Below are 25,742 nucleotides of genomic sequence, written 5' to 3' on the forward strand. Positions count from 1 at the left end.
AGATTTTTTAAATCACTTTTTGGAAAGGTGTTTCTTATGAAAGATATAACTGAGTTTTTCTTTTTAACACATCATAGCTCAACATTCTCTCACTAGAATTCAACTCATTTATCTTTAGTTTTACAACTGATAGTCCAGATATTACTCGTACTATCGTATTTCTATTTGGTATTTATTCAATTCGTTGTTTCTTTTATCCCTTTATCTTCCTTTTTCTCTGGTTTGACCAAATTGCTATTCATTCCTCTTTCCACCTTTTTAAAGTTAGAAGTTCTATTATATTCAGGTTTTATAATTCCACTTTTCAATCCTAACAGATGTAACCAAATACATATTTCTGTATTTCTTGGTTAAGACCTAGTTCTCCAGTTCTTCAGTTTCCAGTGTGTGTTCTCCAAGCTTTGAGAGTTAATAAGACTCAGTCTACTTGTGCAGAACTCAGGGTCTCTTATGAGAACGCTCTTGCAGCTCAGCATTGCTTTTCTCTCCAATTCATGTTCTACAGGTTCAAACATTAACCAGGAGAAAAGTCTTGCACCTGCTCTCTCCACCCTCCAGGCCCTACTGGTCTATGAACACCAAAAGATTCCAGCTCAAGAGTGATGTCTTTTTTGCTTGAAGATGGCTCCAGAGGACCAACATATTGAGGCTTCTGTTTATTCCCAGAATTATCCACCTAAAGTCTTTCTTTTTTATAGTTCACTTATTGGATATTTTTATTTTATACAATTATTTATTTAAAAAATACTTTGAGTGGAAGCAAAATTTCAAGACTGGTGAAATATTTAAACTCAAATATTTATGCACTTCAATTCAGAGAAAGAAAGAGAATACCCGCCACTTAGCAACATGTCAGCATGAATTTTGGTTTTTAACATTTCTACAAAATAGACTATGGTAAGTTGCCCCCTTTACTTCTTGTCCTGGCCCCTGAAAATGTAACAGCAAATATTCTACCATCAATCTAAATGGCAAGCTACAACAGACTCCTGGACAACAGTACTGTATAAAAATTTTTCTTAGATAAATTTTCCTGTTAATATTTACCTTGTTGCTATTAGAAATAAAAATCATTACAAGTAATGTTTTATATGATGTTTTAAAAATTATCTGATTTTTAAATCTAATGTTAAAAAATGATCTGAGCCTGCAATTACTTGGAAATCCACTTTCCTCTACCTTCAGTTCAGTTCAGTTCAGTTCATTTGCTCAGTCACATCCAATACTCTTTGCGACCCCATGAATCGCAGCCGCCAGGCCTCCCTGTCCATCACCAACTCGTCTACTTACTTTGGTAGATCTTGTACTGTTTGTATTTCCAACTCATATTGTCCTATTTAGAGTATATTTTAACTTTATAAATATTAATTACTAGCAATATTTTCTTATTTGTTCTTTTACAAATTGGTCTCTGTAAGTCTCTGAGGGTATTTTTAACCTAACTTCTTCATTCATTGTAAAAACACAGACTTGGCTGATTCCACGTCATTTGTCAAGGCATGAAGCATTCACATGATCTGACCTCCAGCCTCCCTTTACCACTGCATTGCCCCCTTCTAGGGAAGGACATGAAATTATTATTTTTTTTAATGTAAGGGCACTTCCCCTGTGGTCCAGTGGTTAAGACTCTGCCTTCCAATGCAGAGGTTGCTGGTCTGATCCCTAGTTAGGGAACTAAAGTCTCACATGCCTGAAGCATGGTCAAAACTTTAAAGAAGAAAAATGTGGTGAAGCCTTTGTTAGGAGTCTGATGAACACTAGATGAAGAGTTACCCTCTTTTGGCTTTGGTTGGTACATAGCCACTTACTTGAACTATTTCTGAGAGTTGAGTTAGCTGACTGCCCTCCAGTCTGGAGAGAGGAAAATCAGTTTGTGTGCTCATTTGATTTGGAGACAAGAATCTGACAGCTCTGTCAAAGGTGTGAATATTTAACTAGCAAATAACAAATCCTGACAAGCTGGACTTCATCATCCTCTGCAGCCCTGGGTGAGAGTGAGCCCTGTGGTGAGAAGGGAGACGAGTCAGAATTGGATGTAGAACTTTCTGGAAGGCAGGGGAGTCTGGGCATAACCACGGCACATATAAACACAAACATGCACACACAGTCTCACACACACACACACAGCTCTCTGAGGTAGTGTATAATTCAGGAAGTTGGATTTTTGTTCTCTTCATGTAGAAATTATCAAAAGAAAAATCTAAATGTCAAGATGCTTTTTCAGCATAACGAGATTGATGCACTTAATCTTACATGAAATCAACAAGCATGCATTTCCTGAGGAAATATGCTCTGTGCAATCCAGGTCAAAACACTGGAAAATGCCAATATAATATAGCCTATGTTTTCAGAGGCCAACTGTCTTAGATAATATTTTAAAAAGGAGTTGGGTGAAGTTACAAGTTGTTACTATTGTTCAGTTGCTCAGTCATGTTCAACTCTTTGCGGCCCCATAGACTGCAGTATGCCAGGCTTCTCTGTCCTTCACTACCTCCCGGAGTTTGCTCAAACTCATGTCCATTGAGTTGATGGCAGGAACAGAATATAAATATTATAGTTCAGAGACAGGAGAGACTAGCAAATTCTGGAGATGTCCAGGAGAATCCCATGAGAAAAATGTAGTTTGAGTTGAATCATAAAATATGGGTGACATTTGGGTTTGGGGAAAGGAGAAAATTACAAAGCACAGAAGTGGAAATAAACATGGTGGGTATGGTGGATGGTGAGGAAATCTTTCCAGTTCTGAAAAGTGCTGTGCTCTTCCTCCTGGGTCAAGGAATCTTGAGCTAAAAAAAAAAAAAAGGTAAATCCTATAGAATGCGAAGAACTGACTCATTGGAAAAGACCCTGATACTGGGAAAGATTGAAGGCAGGAAGAGAAGGAGGGTAGCAGAGGACGAGATGGTTGGATGGCATCACTGGCTCGATGGACATGAGTTTGAGCAAGCTCCAGGAGTTGGTGATGGACAGGGAAGCCTGGTGTACTGCAGTCCATGGGATGGCAAAGAGTTGGACACAACTGAGTGACTGAACTGAATAGGGTCCTTTTCTGAAGGGAACAGATACTAAGAAGCTTGGAAATTCAAAAGAGTGGGCAAATAGAGAAATTAAAGCTGGAGTTTGGCTTGAAAAAGATGCTTAGCGGGTGGAAGTTGAGGTTAGCTGGGGATCTGGGGTATAGGGATATTTTAGGCACAGAAACTGCTACAAAATGGTACCAATTGTCTATATTACTTTGTGTTTTATTTTCTGTCCTGGAAAACCACTTTCATGTTATATTGTCATGTTCTAATGTCATGATACCACTTATACTATCTTTTAGCCAATTTTGACATTGGGCCAACACGTTGAAATTTTCCATTGTGCCAATGTAGAGGAAAAGGGAAAGACATACTGCAGAGAGGGAGAGAAGTTTGGGTGTAAGATAGCATGAGATAGTCCTTGACTATTTTGAGAAGCAGGCGTATTTCCATTTGCAGGCCTTACGTTACACGAATGGCGGCTAGATTCCTCTCTCTCATCAGGCCATTCACATGTATGCACTCAGATGGAGAAGATGTAAGGGAGCAGATGTAATGAGTGTTTCATGAGCAAGAAGTTACATGAATGATAAAAAACTTTTTAAAGTATCTCGACACAAATTAGAGTGGTTCACACTTTATAATAAGGGCAATGATAATCCGGATGATTTACAGCCACTTTCATCAAAGGCTATATTAGAACGTGGATCCCAGAGGTGAGAAGGCAGTTATTAGTTCACTGAACCACCCCGATCCCTAGGCATTCATAGTTCAACTCACACTGAAGGATTTTAGTGTCTTTGTAAAAGAAAATCCTCTTCTGAAATCATTCCACCCACTTGGAAGGGGTGAGAATGATCTAGTAAAGATAAGAGGAGATAAGGACAGATTTTAGGTTGATGTAGGAAAAACAAGTTGGAACTTGAATGGGAAATATATTTACTTCAAAGTTGGGATGGAACTAGGAGAATCTAGGTGCCTACAAATGATTCGTTATATTTTGGGTCACATATAAGTTTGATTAAAGCACCTAGACATATACATTAGTAAAATAGTTGAGCAGTGAATGTGTTTTTTTAAAATGTGATCTAGGAGGCTTGTAAAGCATTCAGAAATCACCTATTTGCATGCTGATGAATTCTAGATTTCTATCTCCATGTGTGACTTCTTTCGTGAGCTCCAGACTTGATTATTAAACTCTCCACTTGACAGTCCCACTTGGATGCTTAAAAGGAAAAACAAACTTCTCCAGAAAACAAACTTAGTATGTCTTAAACAGAGCTCTTGATTCCTGGTCCCACTCCATAATCATTCTGCTCTCTGGTCCTTTTCTTTTTTTAAAACCTCTGTAAATAATATTATCCAGTTTTCCAGGCATAAGCCCTAGAAACAGTCCGTGACCTCCCATATTCCCTTTCACCCCACGTCTAGTCTGTCACTGAGTCCTGTATCCTTTCTCCTTCCTCCATGGCCCATGCCCCTCCCCTGCCTAAGTCAGCCATCTCTTTCTTCTGGACCACCACCTGCGTGTCCTCACTAGTCCCCATCTCCATCTGCTCCTCCCAGTTCGTTTTCCATATGCATTGCCAGAGTCGTCTTTCTAAAATGTAAGTAAGGTCATGATATTCTCCTGCTCCAAGTGTTCCTCTTTGTTGTTTAGTCGATAAGTCGTGTCTGACTCTTTGTGACCCCATGAGCTGTAGCCTGCCAGGCTCCTCTGTCCAGGGTTCCTCTACACTCAGAATGAAATCCAGGCTCCCCACCATGATCTGGCGCCCGGCCGCATCTTCAGTCTCATCACCCATCAATCTCCACCTCACTCAAGTGCCCTCCTGCCTCCCTGAGTTCCTTGCTGTTCTTCAGCATCCGCTTGTATCATCCCATCTCAGGGCCTCTGCACTTGCAGTCTCTTCTGCGTGGAACACTAACTCTATCAGACATTGGCAAGACTTGCTCCTTCACTTCAGTCAACATTCTGCTCAAGTGTCATCCCCTCAGAAGTGACATCCCCTTTAACTAACATACCTCCCTCCATCCACCCCTATTTTTATTCCTATTTCTAGTTTTGCTCATAGCATCGCCATGGTTTGGCGGTGTGTTATGACAGATAACAGATAGGTGGACAGATAGATGGATGATGCATAGAGATAGATAATAGATAGAGCTACAGATAGGTGATTGAGAGAGATAAATAGAGATAAGAACAGATAGAAGGGAGGATGGGAGAGTGGGGCTAGGATTCGGGATTCTTTAAAGCTTTCCAGGTGATGCCACTGTGCAACCAAGGTTGGGAATCACAGGACTGGAAGGCAAAAGCTAATGTGTGTGTGTGTGTGTGTGTGTGTGTGTGTTTATGTGCTTGCTCAGTTCTGTCTAACTCTTTCCGACCCCATCAAATGTAGCCCACCGGCTCCTCTGTCCATGGGATTTCCCAGGCAAGAATACTGGAGTGGGTCTCCATTTCTTCCTCCTGGGGATCTTCCCAATACAGGGATTGAATCCGCATCTCCTGTATTTCCTGTGTTGGCAGGCAGATTCTTTGCCACCTTGGAAGCCCAAGCGCTAATATACAGTTGGTCAAAAAGTTTGTTCAGGTTTTTCAGTAACATCTAATAGACTTGAATGAACTTTTAGGCCAACCCAATACTTAAAAGGTTGCTAGAATCCAGCTGCTAGAATTCAGTTGGAATATTTACTCTGCTGTTGATCAACTTGCTTTTGTGCTGCTGGAGGGATATTTCAGAGCTTCATTTACCCTCATCACAGTTTGGAGAAATATTCAAAAACCAAAAAGGCTAAGTTCCCGAGTTGTTCTTCTCTTTCATCAAGTCCCTTTTCTAGAGGAAGAAGGGCATGATTATAAGAGTCAGACACCTTGAATCTTTGAATCCTGTCTGTACCACCAGGGCAAACGCCATGTGTCTGTGACTCAATTTTCTTATCTGTAAAATTAGAATAATAACAATAATTTCCCTCCTGTAGTTGGTGAGGAATCAAATGAATTCTACATAACGGGCTTAGAGTAGCACCTGACACAAAGTTAAGTACTCTGAAAGCATCTGCTCTTTCTTTGAGGGAACGGCTCTCAAGCAGAAAATACACGTGGAAAATTCCTTTGGCCAATGATTTTGAAAGTAGCTAGGGGGATTGAGACAGGCCATTTTCTCTAATACTCGAACTCCACTCAAGTACAGAGCTGGTTAATGATTAGACCCTATAAAATTTTCCATGTCATGTGCCTTTTCCCCACCAGGCAATAGAGAATAATTAAGAATTATGGGAAGCGGGTTCAGTGAGAGGAAAGGCATGCCTTTCTAGGGACAAGCTCCAAGCCCTAACGAGGTTACTGGCACAGGTGTCTCCTGCAAATAAATTAATGGGGAGGCAGATCCAATCATGAATCTGTCATCCAAACTTGGTGTTTAGAGTCATTTGGGGAGATGGGGCTTCCTTGGCCCAACCTTGGTGGTGTCTGGAGCAAAGATTAGGAAGCAGAGTGATTTCATTAGGATAACAAGGCTGTTAAAGAACAATCTGGCTCTTTAGATCGTATTTATAAGGCATTTCAAAGAACCTCTGATCTGACAGCTGCTGTCAGTCCCTCACATAGGAACAGTGGTGATTTATTGATACAGCAGGGGAGCTGTTATTACCCTTATTTCTAAAAGTTTTGTACATACCGAGAGTCCGTCTTGACTAGTTGCAGACTTCCCAAAGACAAATACACCTCACTGAAAGTGCCACTTGCCCTGGCATGAGGATTTGTTTGAATAGGATAAGATAAATTCTCTAACACATGGTGTCGTACATACCTTTGTCAACTGCTCTGAATCCTTTCTGATAGAACATGGTCGATAAAATTACATTCTCAATTATCTGCATGATGTTTAACACCACCATCTCTTGGCTGGTTTCTTCCACCTTGACTTCTTTTCTGGATGCATCAGAATATGCAGATGTGCAATTTTTGGACAGAGGAATACATAATTATGCAGTAATAGATGCTCTACAAAGTGCAAAACGCTACGGGATTTAAATATGAGTGATCTTTAATTCACTGTATTCTGTTTTGGGGGTTCTCTGGTGGCTCAGTGGCAAAATATCTGCCTGCCAATGCAGGAGATGCGGGTTCAATCCCTGGGTCAGAAAGATCCCCTGGTGCAGCAATTGGCAACCCACTCCAGTGTTCTTGCCTGGGAAATCCCATGGACAGAGGAGCCTGGCAGGCTACAGTCAATGGGGTCACAAAAGAGCCAGTAACTGAGCAACAACATTCCATATTTACCCACGCCATTATACTTTCCTGGTTTAGCCATTTGAGAATTGACTATGTACAAGTCCCACCATAGAATAATTTCTTTTCATTCTTGAGCAGTGTAGAGAATATAGTAAATTTAGGGCCCCAAGCTGACTAGAGATAAATTTTGCACAACTAAAGGAAATACTAATTTATACAGCAGATAATAAATTTTCATTACATCCAAAGATAGATTGACAATTGAGTAGATTCAAACCTAGCTTCAATAAGTTAGTGCATGTGTGGGCCATATAGGCTTGTGCTGAAAGCTGAGATGTCTGGGAACAGATGTGAGGTTTTCATCAGAGAAATAATCCCGCTCATTTACATAGATCTCTTATTGCCATAGTCAAAGTCTATCAGGTCATAGGTCTGGCTGTTCTGCTGTTCTTATTCTGTGCAAAATTTTGTCTCCATACTTTCCAAGAGAGCTATTAAATATAAAAGCTATTATTAAATATGAAGAGTTTGCATCCTGTTTTTGGTTAATCCAAGAAATGAAGCACACATTGTGTTTGAGACCTCCCCTTCTAATTGCCAGCTTTTTGATCACTTCATCAGACATCATTATTTTTGTGTACCTCCAGAAATTAAAAGTAGTTGAATTCTTAAAGTAGATTTTCTTCTTTGCCACCAATGACGTATTCTGAGTCTCTGTCTCAAATGAATGGGACTTTTATTTTCAATCCAACATATTGGCATCTTTACTTAAAACTACATTTCCCATGGGGTTAATGGAGAAGAAAATGGCAACCTACTCCAGTATTCTTGCCTAGAGAATCCTGTGGACAGAGGAACTTGGTGGGCTGCTGTCCATAGGGTCGCAAAGAGTCGGACATGACTGAAGCGACTTAGTATGCAGGGATGCATTGGAGAAAGAAATGGCAACCCACTCCAGTGTTCTTGCCTGGAGAATCCCAGGGATGGAGGAGCCTGGTGGGCTGCTGTCTATGGGGTTGCACAGTCGGACACAACTGAAGCGACTTAGCAGCAGCATGGGGTTAATGCTGCTCACCTTGCTATAGGGAGCAGTGTTCTGTGAGATTTCTGGGAAGTCTCTTTAAAAGGAAGGTCACCTTCTATCCCTCCTGTCTCCCATCCTGCTGCTTGACACATGTCTGTGATGGCTGTTGCCCACAGCCGTCTTAGACAAGAGTACAAAGGCACACCCTAGGGATGCTGCAACAGAGCTTCTAAAGGACAACTGAGTCCTGAGCACCTGGCACCACCATCTTGATGTTGGGCTGGCCCTCTCCGGATAGATTTTATATAAGAGAGAAATTAACTGTTTCCTCTCACCATTTCGGGAGTGCTTTTCACCGTAACAACCTTATTTTAATGGATACAATATTTAATTTTGCTTCTGCTTGGTAGAACTGACAAAACAATTAAATTGATTTTTTTTAAATGCTTGAAACTGGTAACTAAAATTAAAAAAGATTACAATTCACTACAGACCTCAGTTATGCACATAATTCCTGTCCTGCATTATCTTAGTCAAGAGTTGGCTGTGTGTTCTTTTTCCCAATCATGACTGGTTCCAATCCTAGAGAACACCTCATCCTTGAATGCTAATCTTGTGGTTCTAATGGCAGGCAATTTGGATAAGGAAATTGTCAGAGTATTAGAAATTTAAAATAGCAGTTCTTATTGCTCCCCTGCAAAATAGTAAGCCCTCTGAAAGGACTTCCTTGGAATATGTATGACAAATTAGTGTCATACAATTTATCTCATGTACTTAGCAGGCAACTTAATAAAAAATGTGGCCACACTTTCCAAGTTTGACATAGAATAGAAAGAACATTTTACTTTTTTTACTTGGAGTTAGAAGATTGTAAGTTCTAATATTGGCTCTGTAAACTACTATCTGTGTAACCTTGGAAAAATCATGCAATCTCCTTAAACTTATGTGCTGAATTAAAAAAATGATAATGACAATAATAATTTATAGGGTTATAAATAATAGGATATGCATTTTAATAATTTATAGGACTTTTTGGTTATTTGCGCCACCCTTTTGGAGTAGCATAATTGTGGGGTGCCGGGGGAATTCGTCTTGAGGGTCAGCTGCCTTTAGGAGGAGACAAAGAGTGTTTGGGATGGTGGCCTCAAGGCCCATCATCTCAGGCTCATTTCTGTGGCCTAGAAAGGGTCTTTCTGGCTAGGGCCAGCCCTCAGTGACACCAGCAGCCTCCAAGGGCCTGAAGCCTATGCAACGGCTGAAATATTGTTATATTATGGGAATCACTCACTTTGAGTCGGGCTGAACCACTAACTAGGAGGAGGGAAACTGAGGCAGATGCCTAGGTTTGGAGAGGGATAGGTTTAGCTCAGCCCCTTAACACCCCTACCCCAAGCTGTCTAGGTACGCCATGGGCAGGAATGAAGCAGCCTGGAGTGGAACACAAGCCATGCCCCTGTCGGGCTGCTTCTCCCTTCCCTCACGTGGTGAGGACCCTTCCTGCCTGGGAGCTTGTTCTCTAGAAGGTGCTGGGTCCAATGTAGCCACAGTCAAGTGATCCCACCCTCCTGGCCTGGTTACAGGGTCCTCAGGAGGGAAAGGAGAGGTATGCCCCACCTCCCTTCCCATCCCTCTGGATTCGTTACTATTTTTTACTTTTAACACCTGCCAATAAAGACTGTCCACACTGAAAAAAATTAATAATAGGATATGCATATTAAACAATACAGGTAAAAATATTCAGCCTGGTGTTTTTCACAGAGTAGTTGCTCTATAAACGTCAGCTAATCTGGTTGAATTAGTGTTGCATTCATGACAGTTTGAAGACATGAGTTAATACTCAAGTCCCATTTAAAAACGTACAGGGTGTCCGTTGTCCATAAGTCTGTGGGCACAATGGAGCCAACCACCATTTCTCCTGAAAAACTGGCTTAAGAAAAAAATCAATGATCATAAGCTGCCCAAGGATACATTGTAGCTAATCTCTTAACACTTAGGTGTGTGAAACCATCCAGCACCAACAACATTCTCATTTTTAGATAAGCTGCAGAATGAAACACATTTTATCAAATGTTCAGCTGAAATTCTCTGTAAGGAAATATCTCCAAGAAATGTCTGTGGTCATAAAAAAGCTATACACAGAGAGGATACAGAAATTGCCCCTTATATCCATTCACTTCCACTCTTTTTGGTGTTTTGTGAGTATGGCCTTTGGAATGATTGGTGACATTGGCGACAGCAAAATTGTATCAGAAAAAGCTGGATTTTATGGGTTCAGTAAGAATCAGCAGAATTCAGGATAACAGTAGACTCAGATGGTGAAAAGTCTGACTTTAATGCAGGAGACCTGAGTTCAATCCCTGGGTCGGGAAGATCCCCTGGAGAAGAAAGTGGCAACCCACTCCAGTATTCGTGCCTGGGAAATCCCATAGACAGAGGAGCCTAATGGGCTACATCCATGGAGCCGCACAAGAGTCAGACACAACTGAGCAACTAACTCACTTTCAAGGCAGACATGAGAAAAGTATGGGATGGGATAGGACACGTGTTTCTGTCTCAATGGCAGGGATATTCAGTTAATGGTATTCAATTCAAAAATATACTTGAGGGAGAGGGAGATAAAAGCTACACTAAAATTGAGATTAATTTTTTGTCCAAAGTGCTTCTTTCCTGCACTGGCGTCAACCCTTACATATGACTCAGCTGATTCTAGTATAGTCTCCAACCCTCTCTCAACCTGATACATTAGCATATATCTCTGTGAGTGAAAGTTTTGGTAAAGAAGTTTAAAATTCTCACCAGTGGAAGTGAATATCTTTAAAGATTTGATGGTAAGATTTGATAGACAGTGGTAGCCACCTAAGCAATTTTTGTAGCTCAAGAAAAGCTCCTTTTCTTAAAGAAAATACTAATGTTTCTGTCTGCTGAATGATGAGAGTTGGGTGCAGTATGGGGAACAAGGAAACTATCTGAGCAACAATTGTACTAGTAGTTCAGGTGGTAAAGAATACACTTGCAATGCAGGAGACCTGGGTTCAGTCCCCAGGTGGAGAAGATCCCCTGGAGAAGGGAACGGCTACCCACTCCAGTGTTCTGGCCTGGACTGTGTAGTCCATGGGGTCATAGAGTCAGACACAGCTGAGTGACTTTCACTTCTGTACATTAGGCATGCTCAGTTGCGCTAGTCGTGTCCAACTCTTTGCGACCCCGTGGACTGTAGCCCGCCAGGCTTCTCTGTCCACTGGCGTTCTCCAGGCAAGAATACTGGAGTGGTTGCCACACTCTCCTTCAGGAGATCTTCCTGACCTGGGGATCAAACCCTTGTCCCTTTGGTCTCCTGCATTTGCAGGCAGGTTCTTTACCACTAGTGCCACCTGGGAAACCCATACATTAGGCATATATATATATATAAATGTGTGTATATTAGGTTAGGAATCATTACACAGATTATCTCCTTTGATCTTATAGAATTCTAAGAATTAGGTGATTTTACTTTAGTGTGATAAATTAGAAAAAAATGGAGATGGGAGATACTAAGAATCATGAATAAAATCACAGAGCTAGTAAGTGCTAAAGACAGTAGTGGAGCAAAGTCAGTAAAATCAGACTTTGACAGTTTGATTTTTAATTTTTTAATTTAATTTTTCTTTTAGATTAGGTTATAGTTGATTTACAATGTTTTGTTAGTTTCAGGTAAACAGTAAGGTGATTCATTTATACATATATACTCCTTTTTCAGATTCTTTACACATATGCTTTGCTTAGTTGCTTTAGTCGTGTCCGATTCTCTGCGACCTTATAGACCATGGCCTGCCAGGCTCCTCTGTCCATGGGATTCTCCAGGCAAGAATACTGGAGTGGATTGCCATTTCCTTCTCCAGCTTTACCCATATAGGTTATTGAATATTAAGTAGAGTTCCTTGTGCTATACAGTAGGTCCTTGTTAGTTATTTATTTTGTATATAGTAGTGTGTATGTACTCTTGCCTGGAAAATCCCATGGACGGTGGAGCCTGGTGGGCTGCAGTCCACGGGGTCACGAAGAGTCGGACACAACTGAGCGACTTCACTTTCCCTTTTCACTTTCATGCACTGGAGAAGGAAATGGCAAGCCACTCCAGTGTTCTTGCCTGGAGAATCCCAGGGATGGCAGAGCCTGGTGGGCTGCCATCTATGGGGTCGCACAGAGTTGGAGAAGACTGAAGCGACTTAGCAGCAGCACCAGCAGCAGTGTGTATGTGTCAATGCCAAACTCCTGAAGGCTTGATTTAAAAGCTTTAGTACTTTGGTCCTGGGAGTAAGTCTTAGTAACCAGAAGGTGTTTACTTTACCTTTTCCTGAGACAAGCAGGACGTGTTTTCTGCCACACCTGAGGCTGAGTAGTATGCCCTAGTCTGGAAAGACAGTGTTATGGAGAGACTAAAGGCATGGAGAGCAGCAGAATGGTCTGATTCAAATCTCTGTTCCAGAATATTAGCTGTGTGTGTTTAAACACAAGTGGCTGTAAATCTCAGTCGCCCTATCTCTTAAATATAGTATGTGATTCGTGAGCTGTGCTGTGCTTAGTCACTCAGTTGTGTCCCCATGTGACTGTAGCCTGCCAGTCTCCTCTGTCCATGGAATTCTCCAGGCATGAATACTGAAGTGGGTTGCCCTTTCCTCCTCCAGGGGATCTTCCAGACCCAGGGATGGGACCTGCGTCTCGTGCATTGGCAGGCAGATTCTTTACCACCAGCGCCACCTGGGAAACCCATGTGATCCCTACCTTATCCATTTAGCCTTGCCTCATGGTATTCAGCTTTACACGATCCCTCCTCTTAATTGTGGACCAGATCTAATGATTCACTTCTAGCAAAGGTAGGGGTTGTCACTTCTGAGATTAGGTGATGGAGACTGTGGTTTCCCTCTCAGCTTGAACTCTCAGCCTCTTGCTAGCTTACTGTTCTGAAGGAAACCAGCTGTCATGTTGTGAGCTGCCCTGTGGAGAGGCCCATGCAGTGAGGAGCCAGTATCTCCAGTAACAGTCAGGAAGGAGCCGAGGCTGCCAGCAACCGCATGGGTAAACTTGGAAGCAGATCTGCCCCAAGCTGTCTCCTGGGGTAGAGGCTTGTGAGAGCTTCTGGGCTGACACCTTGATTGCGATCTTTTGAGAAATCCTGGGCAGTAGTGTCCAGTAAGCTGCATCGGGATTCCTGACTACAGACCCTGGGTAATAATAAATGTTCGTTGTTTAAAGCCACTGTGTGTGCTGTGCTGTTCAGTTGCTCAGTGGTATCTGACTGTTTGCGACCCTTAGGACTATAGCCCGCAAGGCTCCTTTGTCCATGGGTTGTTCAGGCAAGTATACTGGAGTGGGTTGCCATTTCCTTCTCCAGGGGATCTTCCTAACTCAGGGATCAAACTCAAGTCTCCTGTGCCTCTTGTATTGCAAGCCACTAAACTGGGCTAATTTGTCACATGGCAATAGGTAAGTTACTAAAAAGAGATGAATTACAGGGTTGGCCAAAAAGTCTGTTTGGGTGTTTCCATATGGTGTTATGTATGTAAAGCATCTGGCACAATATGACCTTCCCACCAAAATTATCACCAGTTTAATCATTTGAAAAATTATGTTATGGAGGAAAGAGGAAAAGAAGCAGATATGGGTACTGAGAAACAACTCCTTTCTATGTCAAAATATTGCCTATAGCTTGCCATAACTTTAAGCAGCTGTATCTTTCCTTTTGACAGCTCACTACCCTACACCCTCATAATTGGGGAAAGGAAAATTGACTCACCAATAATTATAATAATAAATGGCAAAATTCTCTGGACTTTGGCCAGTCAGTCAGATGTCACTTTTGTCCCTGGGCTTCTAGACATTGATGTGACCAGTGTCTTAGATCAATGGACAGATGACGAGACTATGAGTGATCATAACCACAAATGTCAACTTTATCCCTTTAAATGTACTCAGTGTCCTGTAGATAACCTGAAAGGTCACATCGATAGTTGCCACCTGCTATGTCTCTCGTTCCAAACACTATCAGACAACATGGCGTTTCTGGAGCACGGAAAGAAGTTGACTGCAACAGTCTGACATTTGATAATGGATCAGGGCACATCATTGTCCGATTCAGTCATGGCAATTCTTCTCTGTCTTTGAAAGACCAGTGCAGTCTCCCTGCTTCTCTCAGTCAGAGGGACAGCAATACTCGTCCCACCAGGTTTGTCTTTGAATTACAGGTATGAGCTGACCAAATGCATTTTTCCTGAAGTCAAAGAACTTGTAATATTTCATGTTAACAGTTCCTAGCCATGCAACCTTCCCCCAGCCACCAAAGACAAAACTCTGAGCTCATCATTTCATACTATGTCATGGGAGAAAGTCTAAAATTGTGAAAGGTCTAAATTTATAATGCACTTTAAAAGAAATGCAGTTTAGTGCTTTTTAATACATAGAGTAACTTCAACTAATTACCGAAATGAAGTTGGCTCCCTCTGGCTTTAATGAACAGATTAGTGGCAATAGCATTAACAACACAATTTGCATAAAATTAATTTGCTAAAGCCCTTAAAAATAGTGTTCAAAGTAGCTTAAACATGCTCAATGCCTATTTATACTATTAATTTGCTAAGTAAACCTTTCTTCTTAAGTAGGGCAAAAGTGAATCCTTTGTCCAGCTGAAGCTGAATTACCACCAAGTCCTAAAACAGTGAAGTCTAGATTTTCCCATACAAGGCTGGGAAAACATGGCTATGAGTTCAACTCCCAGTAAACTGATAATGCATGTATTTTGTTAAGCATTGGTGCAACAAGGAAAAGTAAACCAGTGTTGAACTGATAGTTACAAATGCCTGTTTTCCTGGACTCATTTCTAATTGAAGGTAAGGTTGCGGTGTAATTGATTTCTACTCAGCAGACACCATGGCTGAGAAGCATGTAGATCTGTGTTGAAAGATGGAGTACAAATGAAGAATACAAGTTTAGACCTGAGCGTATTTTCATGTGCCTATTGACCATCTGTATTTCCTCTTTGCAGAAATGTCTATTTAGATATTCTGTCCATTTTTCAATTGGGTTGTTTGTTTTTTGTTGTTGTTGAATTGTATGAGCTGTTTGTATATTTTGAAAATTAAGCCCTTGTCAGTTACATTGTTTGCAAATATTTTCTCCCATTCTGTAGGTTGTCTTTTCATTTTGTTTATGGTTTCCTTTCTGTGTAAAAACTTGTAAGTTTGATAGGTCCTATCTGTTAATCTTTGTTTTCATTTCTATTGTCTTGAGAGACTGACCTAAGGAAACCATACGATTTATATCAGAGAATGTTTTGCCTATGATCTCTTCTAGGAGTCATGTCTTATGTTTAAAGTCTTCAAGCCATTTTGAGTTTATTTTTTGTGTACTGTGTGAAGTTGTGTTCTAATGTCATTTATTTACATGTGGCTGTCCAACTTTCCCAACACCACTTGCTGAAGAGACTCTTTTCCCATTGTATATTCTTGACTCAGAATTAATTGACCATAATTGTATGGGTTTATTTCTAGGCTTTCTATTCTTTTCCATTGATCCATTTGTCTGTTTTCTTTCCTTCTTCTTCTTCTTTTTTTTTTTTTTTGCCAGTACCATGCCATTTTGATTACTGTAGCTTTGTGGTATTGTCTGAAGTCTGAGAGGGTTATTCCTCCTTCTTTGTTCCTTTTCCTTTGGATTGCTTTGGTAGTTCTGGGTCCTTTATGGTTCCATATAAATTTTAGGACTATCTGTTCTAGTTCTGTGAAAAATGTCATGGGTAATTTGATAGGGATCACACTAAATCTGTTGATTGCTTTGGGTAGTATGACCATTTTAATAATATTAATTCTTCCAATCCAAAAGCATGGGATAGCTTTCCCTTTCTTTGAATCATCAGTTTCTTTTACTAACATATTATAATTCTAAATATAGAAATCTTTCACCTCCTTGGTCAGGTTTATTCCTAAGTATTTTGTTTTGAGGGGTATGCTTTTAAAGGTATTTGGGTTCTTTTTTTAAAACATTCCCTTTCTGATATCTCATTAGTGTAAAGAAATGCAGCCTATTTCAGAATTTTTTTTAAAGCTTAGTAATTAAAACCAAAACATGGTATTGGTTCAGGAAAATGTAGATCAATGAGATAGTAGAGAGAATTGAGAAACAGACACATATATGTATGGAAATATGTAATGGTGGTAGGATTTTAGGTCAATGTGGAAAGTATATTGGAAGATTAGTTATCCATTTTAAAAATAAAAAGTTAAATCACAACTTCACATGACCCACAAAAATAAGTTATAGATACATTAAAGTGTAATGGTTTAAAAATGTTATAAATAAATAAAAGAGGAGTATGCACAGAGACATTCTTAAATAACACATAAAATATAAAATCTATAGAGGAAAAAATGAGTGAATTTGACTAAATAAAAATTTTAAAACCTCTGTTTTAAAAGAAATCATAACAAGGCTTGGAAAATAAATTTGCAATATATATAGAATACAGAGTGAAATATGTGAAGAATTTTTATGAAACAATAAACAGCAAACAATTCACTAAAACTTAGTCTAAGTACAGGAACAAATGACTTACAGAAAATAAAATTTTAAATAACATAACCACAAGAAAACATGTTCAAATTCATCAGGAGTCAGGAAGATTATATGGAACTATCATTAGAAACCATTTTTTCCCATTCATCAAGGTACTAACAAAATATTTATGTGATGGTAAGTGTATGGATAAATTTGTCCATTTCCTATTGGTGGAAACAATAGAGGTTTTTTTAGAGACAAGTCGAAAGTATCTATTTATGTTAAATTTTAATAAACCTTCCACAACTCCAACTCTGATATTTTCCCTAAAGCAATAGTCATCAGTTCAGTTCAGTCACTCAGTCATGTCTGACTCTTTGTGACCACATGGACTGCAGCATGTTAGGCTTTCCTGTCCATCCCCAACTCCCCAAACTTGCTCAAACTCATGTCCATTGAGTCAGTGATGCCATCCAAGCATCTCGTCCTCTGTTGTCCCCTTGTCCTCCTGCCTTCAATCTTTCCCAGCATCAGGGTCTTTTCTAATGAGTCAGTTCTTCACATCAGGTGGCCAAAGTATTATAGCTTCAGCTTCAGCATCAGTCATTCCAGTGAATATTCAGGACTGATTTCCTTTAGGATTGAATGGTTTGATCTTCTTACAGTCCAAGGGACTCTCAAGAGCTTTCTCCAACACCACAGTTCAAAAGCATCAACTCTTTGGCGCTCAGCTTTCTATATGGTCCAACTCACATCCATACATGACTACTGGGAAAACCATAGCTTTGATTAGATGGACTTTTGTTGGCAAAGTACTGTCTCTGCTTTTTAATATGCTGTCTAGGTTGGTCATAGCTTTTCTTCCAGGGAGCAAGTGTCTTTTAATTTCATGGATGCAGTCACCATCTGCAGTGATTTTTGGAGCCCAAGAAAATAAAGTCTGTCACTGTTTCCATTGTTTCCTTATCTATTTGACATGAAGTTATGGGACCAGATGCCATGATCTCAGGCTTTTGAATGTTGAGTTTTAAGCCAGCTTTTTCACTCTCCTTTTTCACCTTCATCAAGAGGCTCTTTAGTTCCTCTTTGCTTTCTGCCATAAGGGTGGTGTCATCTGCATGTCTGAGGTTATTGTTTCTCCTGGCAATCTCATCCAATAGTACACTAAGAACTATGTGGAGGGAGATGTGTTAGAGCTCTTAATAATAAAATATTGGAATTAACTAAATGTCAGTAGGAGAATTGGTGCATGAATTATAGCCACTTCAGGAATTTTAATTTTAAAAAAATCACTGGAACATTATATGTTCTAGAATATGGGAAACACCATATATGTCCATTCATTGGAAGAGAATAAATGTTCATATCTCTGTATGAAAGTATTATGTAGTTGTATGAAAGAATTCAAATTCATTCATTCTTCATTCAGTGAATGAAGAATGTATGAAAGAGGTAGCCATGTGTACTAATATTGAACAAGTTGCAAGATACATTGCCAGTGAAGGCAAAGTTCAGAGGGATAGTGTATACTCTGGTTTTCAGAAGGATTATATATAATCGTTTCTATAGTTACACAGTAAACTATATATTATATATAATATAAATGATACCCTACACACTACACATACATGTACACACACAAGATTTTTAACACAAAATGAAGTATACGTGGATGAATGCTATAAATAAGCATGTCATATCCCTATATTTATATACATGAGGAGAAGGGGATGACAGAGGATGAGATGGCTGGATGGCATCACTGACTCGATGGACGTGAGTCTGAGTGAACTCCGGGAGTTGGTGATGGACAGGGAGGCCTGGCGTGCTGTGATTCATGGGGTTGCAAAGAGTCGGACATGACTGAGCCACTGAACTGAACTGAACTGATATTATTATATATTCATAGGATGCCTTCAAATGTCTACATAGAAATATGATATGAAGACTAAAGCAACTGGGGTCTTGAGTGAGAGGAAGACTCATTTTCTGCCACTTACTTTTTGTACTGTTTGAATTTATTTTATCATGTTCACATACTAATTTTTCAGATAAAACTAGTAACATAAATAAAAATTATATAACCACATTATAAAAAACTACATAGTTTAAAGGGATGGGAGAAATCTACGCACAGGGACAAAAATATATCCACAGTACATTGTCAAGTGCTGCAAGTGTGTCGGGTAACAGTGCATCCAGTTCAATCTCATCAATATCGAGACTAAACAAAACAAACTTAGGTATGTATTTATATAGGTGTATAAATTTAAGTAAAAAGATAAAAATATAAACAATGCACTCATAATTACAAACGTGTTTTAAAATGCATCAGGCAATCTAGAATGGTAACAGTGCAAACCTGACTCAGTTGTTGAGGTGATGTTGAGAAGATGATTGCTACATCTTTTTTAAGAAAATCTTTATTTATTTGACTGCACTGGGTCTTAGTTGTGGTACATGGGATCTTTAGTCTTGTTTCTGCCATATGGGATCTTTAGTTGAAGAATGTGAACTCTTAGTTACTGCATGTGGTACCAAACCCAGGCTCCCTGAACTGGGAGTACAAAGTCTTGGCCTCTGGATTGCCAGGGAAATCCCAATCTTTATCTTTAGATTTTTTCCACAATGTGAATACATTCTGGATGACTTTTGTAATTACAAGTTTCAAATTAAAAAAATAAAGAGAAAAAAAAGTTAAAGTACTAGTATTAGAAACTTGTCTCATATTTTAAAATATATGTCTAGATTTCACCAGGCAAAATTAAATTTCTTTAGTAAACCATGAAGTCTTAAATTAGCCTGTTAGTAACTCCCTAACTTTTGGCCTTTATTTAGTCAATGTTTAACTTATCAGACCCAATCCTCCAAGAGCCCAGAAATTCAAAGCCTTCTTAGTTATTCATGCTTTAAAGAGCCAGACCTATTAATTTCTCCCTTAAAAAAGAGATGGAAACTATTAATATATTCTGCATAGCTTCTTGGCTTAAGGGTAACTCAGCCTCCCTAGTTATGAAATGAGTTTGCTTCCCATCTCCCCTTGAGGGTTATTTAGGACTCTGAAAGGAATGTGGAGTTTAGTCTTCAGCTTCATTTTATTGATAGATGAAGCTGAAGTAGAAAAATTGCTGATTATTGGGATAGCAATTCAGATCTCTCTTCCCCTCCCCCATCCCTCTCTCTCCCTCTCTCTTTCTCCTTCCATCTCTTGTTAAAACCCCAGGAAACCATATCACTGGTCTGATGGCTCGCCTTTTCCAGAATGTCACATAAATTGCCCCTTAATTGAGTCTGACTTCCTTCACTTAGTATCAGATCAGTTCAGTTCAGTCACCCAGTTGTGTCCGACTCTTTGCAACCCCATGAACCGCACCATGCCAGGCCTCCCTGTCCATCACCAACTCCTGGAGTCCACCCAGACCCATGTCCATTGTGTCAGTGATGCCATCCAACCATCTCATCCTCTGTCGTCCCCTTCTCCTCCTACCCTCAATCTTTCCCAGCATCAGGGTCTTTTCACATTTGAAACTCATGTATCAGTTAATTCTTTCCTTTTTATATCAGGGTAGTATTCTGTTGTATAGATATACCACAGTTTATCTACTGACAGATGATGAGTAATTGTGTTGATTTGAGAATGCACTGAATAAAGTCACTAAAAACATTTAAATACACGTTTTCATGTAGACTTATGTTTCTCTCTCTCTTGGTAAAATATCCAGGAGTGGACTTGCTGAGTCATATAGTAAGTATATTTTTAATTTTATATAAAACTGCCAACTGTCTTCCAAAGCAACTGTAGTATTTTGCATTCCCACCAGCAATGTATGAGAATTCCAGTAGTTACACATCCTCAACAGCATTTTTCATGTTTGAAAAAACTTGAAATTATCTTAACAGGTGGATAGTAATATCTCACTGGGTTTTAATTTGTATTTCTCTGTGGCTCAGCTGGTAAAGAAATGCCTGCAATGTCGGAGACCTGGGTTCAATCCCTGGGTTGGGAAGATCCCCTGGAGAAGGGAAAGGCTACCCACTCCAGTATCCTGGCCTGGAGAATTCTGTGGACTGTATAGTCCATGGGGTCAAAAAGAGTCAGACACGACTGAGCAACTTTCACTTTCAATGACTAATGAGGTGAGAATCTCTTCATTTATTTCTAACTTCATTCTTCAATTTAAAATAGTCTCAGAGAAGACTTCAGTAAACAGCGCAACCTTAGGAGTGAGCCATGGAATGGGGTTCAGCCTGACCTCAAGTGTCAACTGGGGATGCTAACTAAACAGTCCGTGTGTCTCATCCATCTTATATCCCTAGCACCTAGCACTGGGGCTAAACACTCAATGAGCATGCCACTTCAGTGGCCAAATCACTTTGTGCTCCCCGTGTGCTGTGTTGTGCTTAGTTGCCAGTTGTGTCCAACTCTTTGCAACCCCATGGACTGTAGCCCGGCAAGCTCCTTTGTCCATGGGGATTCTCCAGGCAAGAATACTGGAGTGGGTTGCCATGCCCTCCTTCAGGGGATCTTCCCAACCCAGTGATCGAACTGAGGTCTCTTGCATTGCAGGCAGATTCTTAACTATCTGAGCTACCAGGGAAGCCCTTGTGCTCCCTGCTTCCCTGTAAACATGCTGACTGTTGCCCATACCACCTGATCTCGTAAAGACATGAGCTGAAGCATCTCTAATATGCTGGAGCATCTCAACTCTCCCAGCTGAGTTGTATCCATACCAAGAGTTAGTTGTGTCTGTTCTCCAACCAGGGTTATTCAAGTTGTACTTGACATTATAAATAGAAAGAAATTAAGTTTTATGAAAATGGATCAAACATTGGTGAGAAAAATAGTTCTTTGTAACACTAAGATAATTCTTTATCAAGAGAAAAAAACTAATTCTTTAGAAGACTTAATGAAAGCAAGTTATTAAAAGTGTAGATTAAGGGACTCCCATGGCAGTCTAATGATTAAAAGTCTTCGTTTCAATGCAAGGGTTCAATCCCTGGTCAGGGAACTAAGGTCCTGCATGCCCCAGGCTGCAGTCAAGAAAAAAAAGGAGATTAAGAAGAAAAGGGAACATTAAAAGAATGGACATAATTATGAAATTCTAGAAGCTTTCTATAATCAGAATGCCTCACAAGTCTTCAAGTTTTTACTGCATTACAATGAAATGTTAAATCTTGGAGAGTACATTATGGGTGTGATTTATGCAGGAAATAATGTCAACAGTGAATTCAACCCAAACAAAGGCTTTAAAATGATAAAATTCATTATTAGTATCCAGTTATAAATGTTAAATATGTTTGTGATTGAACATTTGAAAAGTAATAAAAATAAATGTATCTGGGTAGTTTTACCAGTCAATGATTAAACTACTGTTAGCATTTTGGAAAAATGTATTACAGTTATGACTATTTATATACTATATACAATATATATAGTAATTTATTACTGTGCCAACAAAGGTCCATACAGTCAAGGCTATGGTCTTTCTAGTAGTCATGTATGGATGTGAGAGTTGGACCATAAAGAAGGCTGAGCACGGAAGAATTGATGCTTTTGAACTGTGGTGCTGGAGAAGACTCTTGAGAGTCCCTTGGACTGCAAGGAGATCAAACCAGTCAATCTTAAAGGAAATCAACCCTAAATACTCATTGGAAGGAATAATGCTGAAGCTGAAGCTCTGTACTTTGGCCACCTGATGCAAAGAACTGACTCATTGGAAAAGACTCGTTCTGGAAAAGATTGCAGGCAAGAGGAGAGGCTGGTAACAGAGGATGAGATGGTTGGATGGTATCACTGTTGCAATGGACATGAAGTTGGGCAAATTCGAGGAGATAGTGAGGGACAGGGAAGCCTGACATGCAGTAGTCTATGGGATCAAGAAGAGTTGGCACAGGTTGGCACTGAACAACAATGAACAAGATATACTGTTCACACTATCAAAAGCTCACTAAAGTGTAACTTTAATGACTTTCTAAAATCTTATCATGTCAGTGTATTATGACCTTCTTACTCAACCTACTGTCAGACATTTAGGAAGCTTTTTATTTTTTCACATTGGCAATCAGGTTTTTTGATTTAATGGTTGTTAAAAAATATTTTGGAGTTTGTGCACTAGTGCCTCAGTCATGTCCAACTCTTTGCGATCCTACAGACAGTAGCCTGCCAGGTTTCTCTGTTTATGGAATTCTTCAGGCAAGAATATTGGAGTGGGCTGCCTTTCCCTTCTCGAGTATATCTACCCGTCCCAGGGATTGAATCCAGGTCTCCCGCATTGCAAGCAGATTCTTTACCATCTGAGCCACTGCCGCTGCTCCTGCTGCTAAGTCGCTTCAGTCGTGTCCGACTCTGTGAGACCCATAGACGGCAGCCCACCAGGCTCCCCCATCCCTGGGATTCTCCAGGCAAGAGCACTGGAATGGGTTGCCATTTCCTTCTCCAATGCATGAAAGTGAAAAGGGAAAGTGAAGTTGCTCAGGCCTAGGAAAGCCCATTTTTTTAGTATATCTTTAACATATTAATAGATTCTCTAAGGTGGAATTAAGAGATCAATGGAAAAGAGCTTAATTAAAGAAAGGGGTTTTTTCTGATTAAAAAATAATTCAGGTTCTTATAGGGGCTTCCCAGATGTAATGATAAAGAACCCACCTGCCAATAAAGGAGACATAAGAGACATGGGTTTCATCCCTGGTTCAAGAAGATCCCCTGGAGGAGGGCGTGGCAACCCATTCCAGCATTCTCGCCTGGAGAATTCTGTGGACAGAGGCCCCTGGCAGGGTACAGTCTATAGGGTTGCAGAATCAGACAGAACTGAAGCAACCTAGCACAGAAGCACACAGGTTCTTATAGAAAACTTGGAAAAATGCAGTAAAATATGAAGACAGACAATTCAAGGATTATATTTTAATTGATATATTGTCTAATAATTTTAAAACAATTTGAAAACATAATTATGACCATATCATGTATAAAATAATCTCATAGTTTGTTTTTCAACCTTTCTTCAAATTGTAAGAATTTTCTGCTATGATTAAATTTACTTGACAATATCTCTTTATTATATGCATATTAGTATTTTCTATGAGCATTTCATTGTTAACATCAGTATTCTCTCAGCAATGAACATTTAGGGAGATATTTCTATTTTTTAAATTATAAATAACAATGAAGTGAACATCTTTATCAATATCCCATTACTATCTTAGGTGTGCTTCCTAGAGATAAATAATCAGTGAAATGCTATTCGTATTTTTACATATGTTGCCATGGTATATTCTAGAAAGAAGGGATTAATATACACTCAATGGACAGCGCATGATTGCTCATCTGTAAAATGCAAATAGTAACTGGCCTAATTATGTAGGAACTAGTCACACCTGAAAGTACTTATGCAGATGACCTAATTCCTTCATGATCCACCCCAGGTGTATGGATCTACAACTGTGCCCTCTTTCATATTTTAAAAACTCACTTTATATTGCTGTTGTGTGAAGGGTGGTTTGGAGAAAAAGGCAAACAACAGAAGCTTTCTCCATAGAGGTATTTATCACTTCAGTTAATCTATCATTATAGACTATCTTGACTAAACTGTCTTGGCTGAGGTTTAAAGGCCCCAGTGGGTCATTGTCATACACCTGTAGGATTCTCTGACTGCTTAAGTATTGATTTATCCATTTGAAATTCCTCCTCATTGATTTATTAGGCCTATACATCTTCTGGCGGCCAGTTTCTGTCTATAAAAGGTGCCCGAAAGGACTGTTTCACTATCATGTATTTTATAGCTCACTGACATTCATTTACTGCCTCTCTTGTTTGTCTGGTGTTAGTATTCATGCTAATGGGTATTCCAAGTCTGGCCTCAGTCTCTGTGCATTTGGAGCCTTGCTATGCACAGCATATAAATGATAATAAAAGAAAATTATCTTGTATATTTTTTGAGATTAGTTGTTTGTCAGTTGCTACACCCATGGCAGATACATTTCAATGCATGGCAAAAACCAATACAGTATTGTAAGGTAAAATAAAAAAGAAAGAAAGAAAATTATCAAACTTGCACCAGAAGAGAGGACCTTGTGAGCAATACAGTTTTCACATCCCTTAAAATGAAGGAAGAACAGGAATAGAAATGGGATCACACAGGAGAAAAATGGACTACATTCCTCAAAGGCACTTACCATAAAAAAGATTCCAAGTTGTCTTTGCTTAGATAATGGGAAATGTGGGATAAGGGATAGAGGCCAGAGGAAGAGATTAAGATAGAGTGACCATATCCATGAACATGACAGAGATTTGCAGGAAAATCTACTCTAGTATTCTTGCCTGGAGAATTCCATGGACTGAGGAGCCTGGTGGGCTACAGTTCATGGGATCCCAAAGAGTTGCACATGACTGAGCAACTAACACTTTCACTTTTATCACTAGTGGAGATAGGATCCTAAATCCTGCTTAGCTCAGAAATCAGAGCAGTTGCTTGAAAAAAGCAAATAGGAAATTTAAGGAGTCATTATTTATATCTGCTGCTCTTCAGTCTATACAATTAGTGCCTTGAATGCAATGGAGACTCTCTTAGTTGGTTACCAGCATGAAGCAGTGAAGCCCATGCAACTTGAACTTAAGCTCAGCATTTAGGAACTGTGTGCAGATTTTCACAAATGATTCATCCTCCCTGTTCCCAAATGTTTACATTTCTTAAATGAGAAAAAGAAAGTTGATCTTGAAGCATTGAGTAAAGCACTTGATATGGGCTGGAAAGTTTCTGGTCACCAGTTCCTGCATGTGGAAAAAAAATGTGTTGGCGTGTTTCCCCCCAGCTCAGTACCACCAAGCAAATCTTGGACACCAGCTGGAGAGCCAATGATTCAACTCAAATCTAATACTTCTTACCAAAGAGAGCATCAGATTTCGCAGGTTAAAGGCTCAGATCCCCTCCCCCTCTTC

Source organism: Capricornis sumatraensis, chromosome 14 (genome assembly GCF_032405125.1).
Source record: "Capricornis sumatraensis isolate serow.1 chromosome 14, serow.2, whole genome shotgun sequence".
Lineage (NCBI taxonomy): Eukaryota > Metazoa > Chordata > Mammalia > Artiodactyla > Bovidae > Capricornis > Capricornis sumatraensis.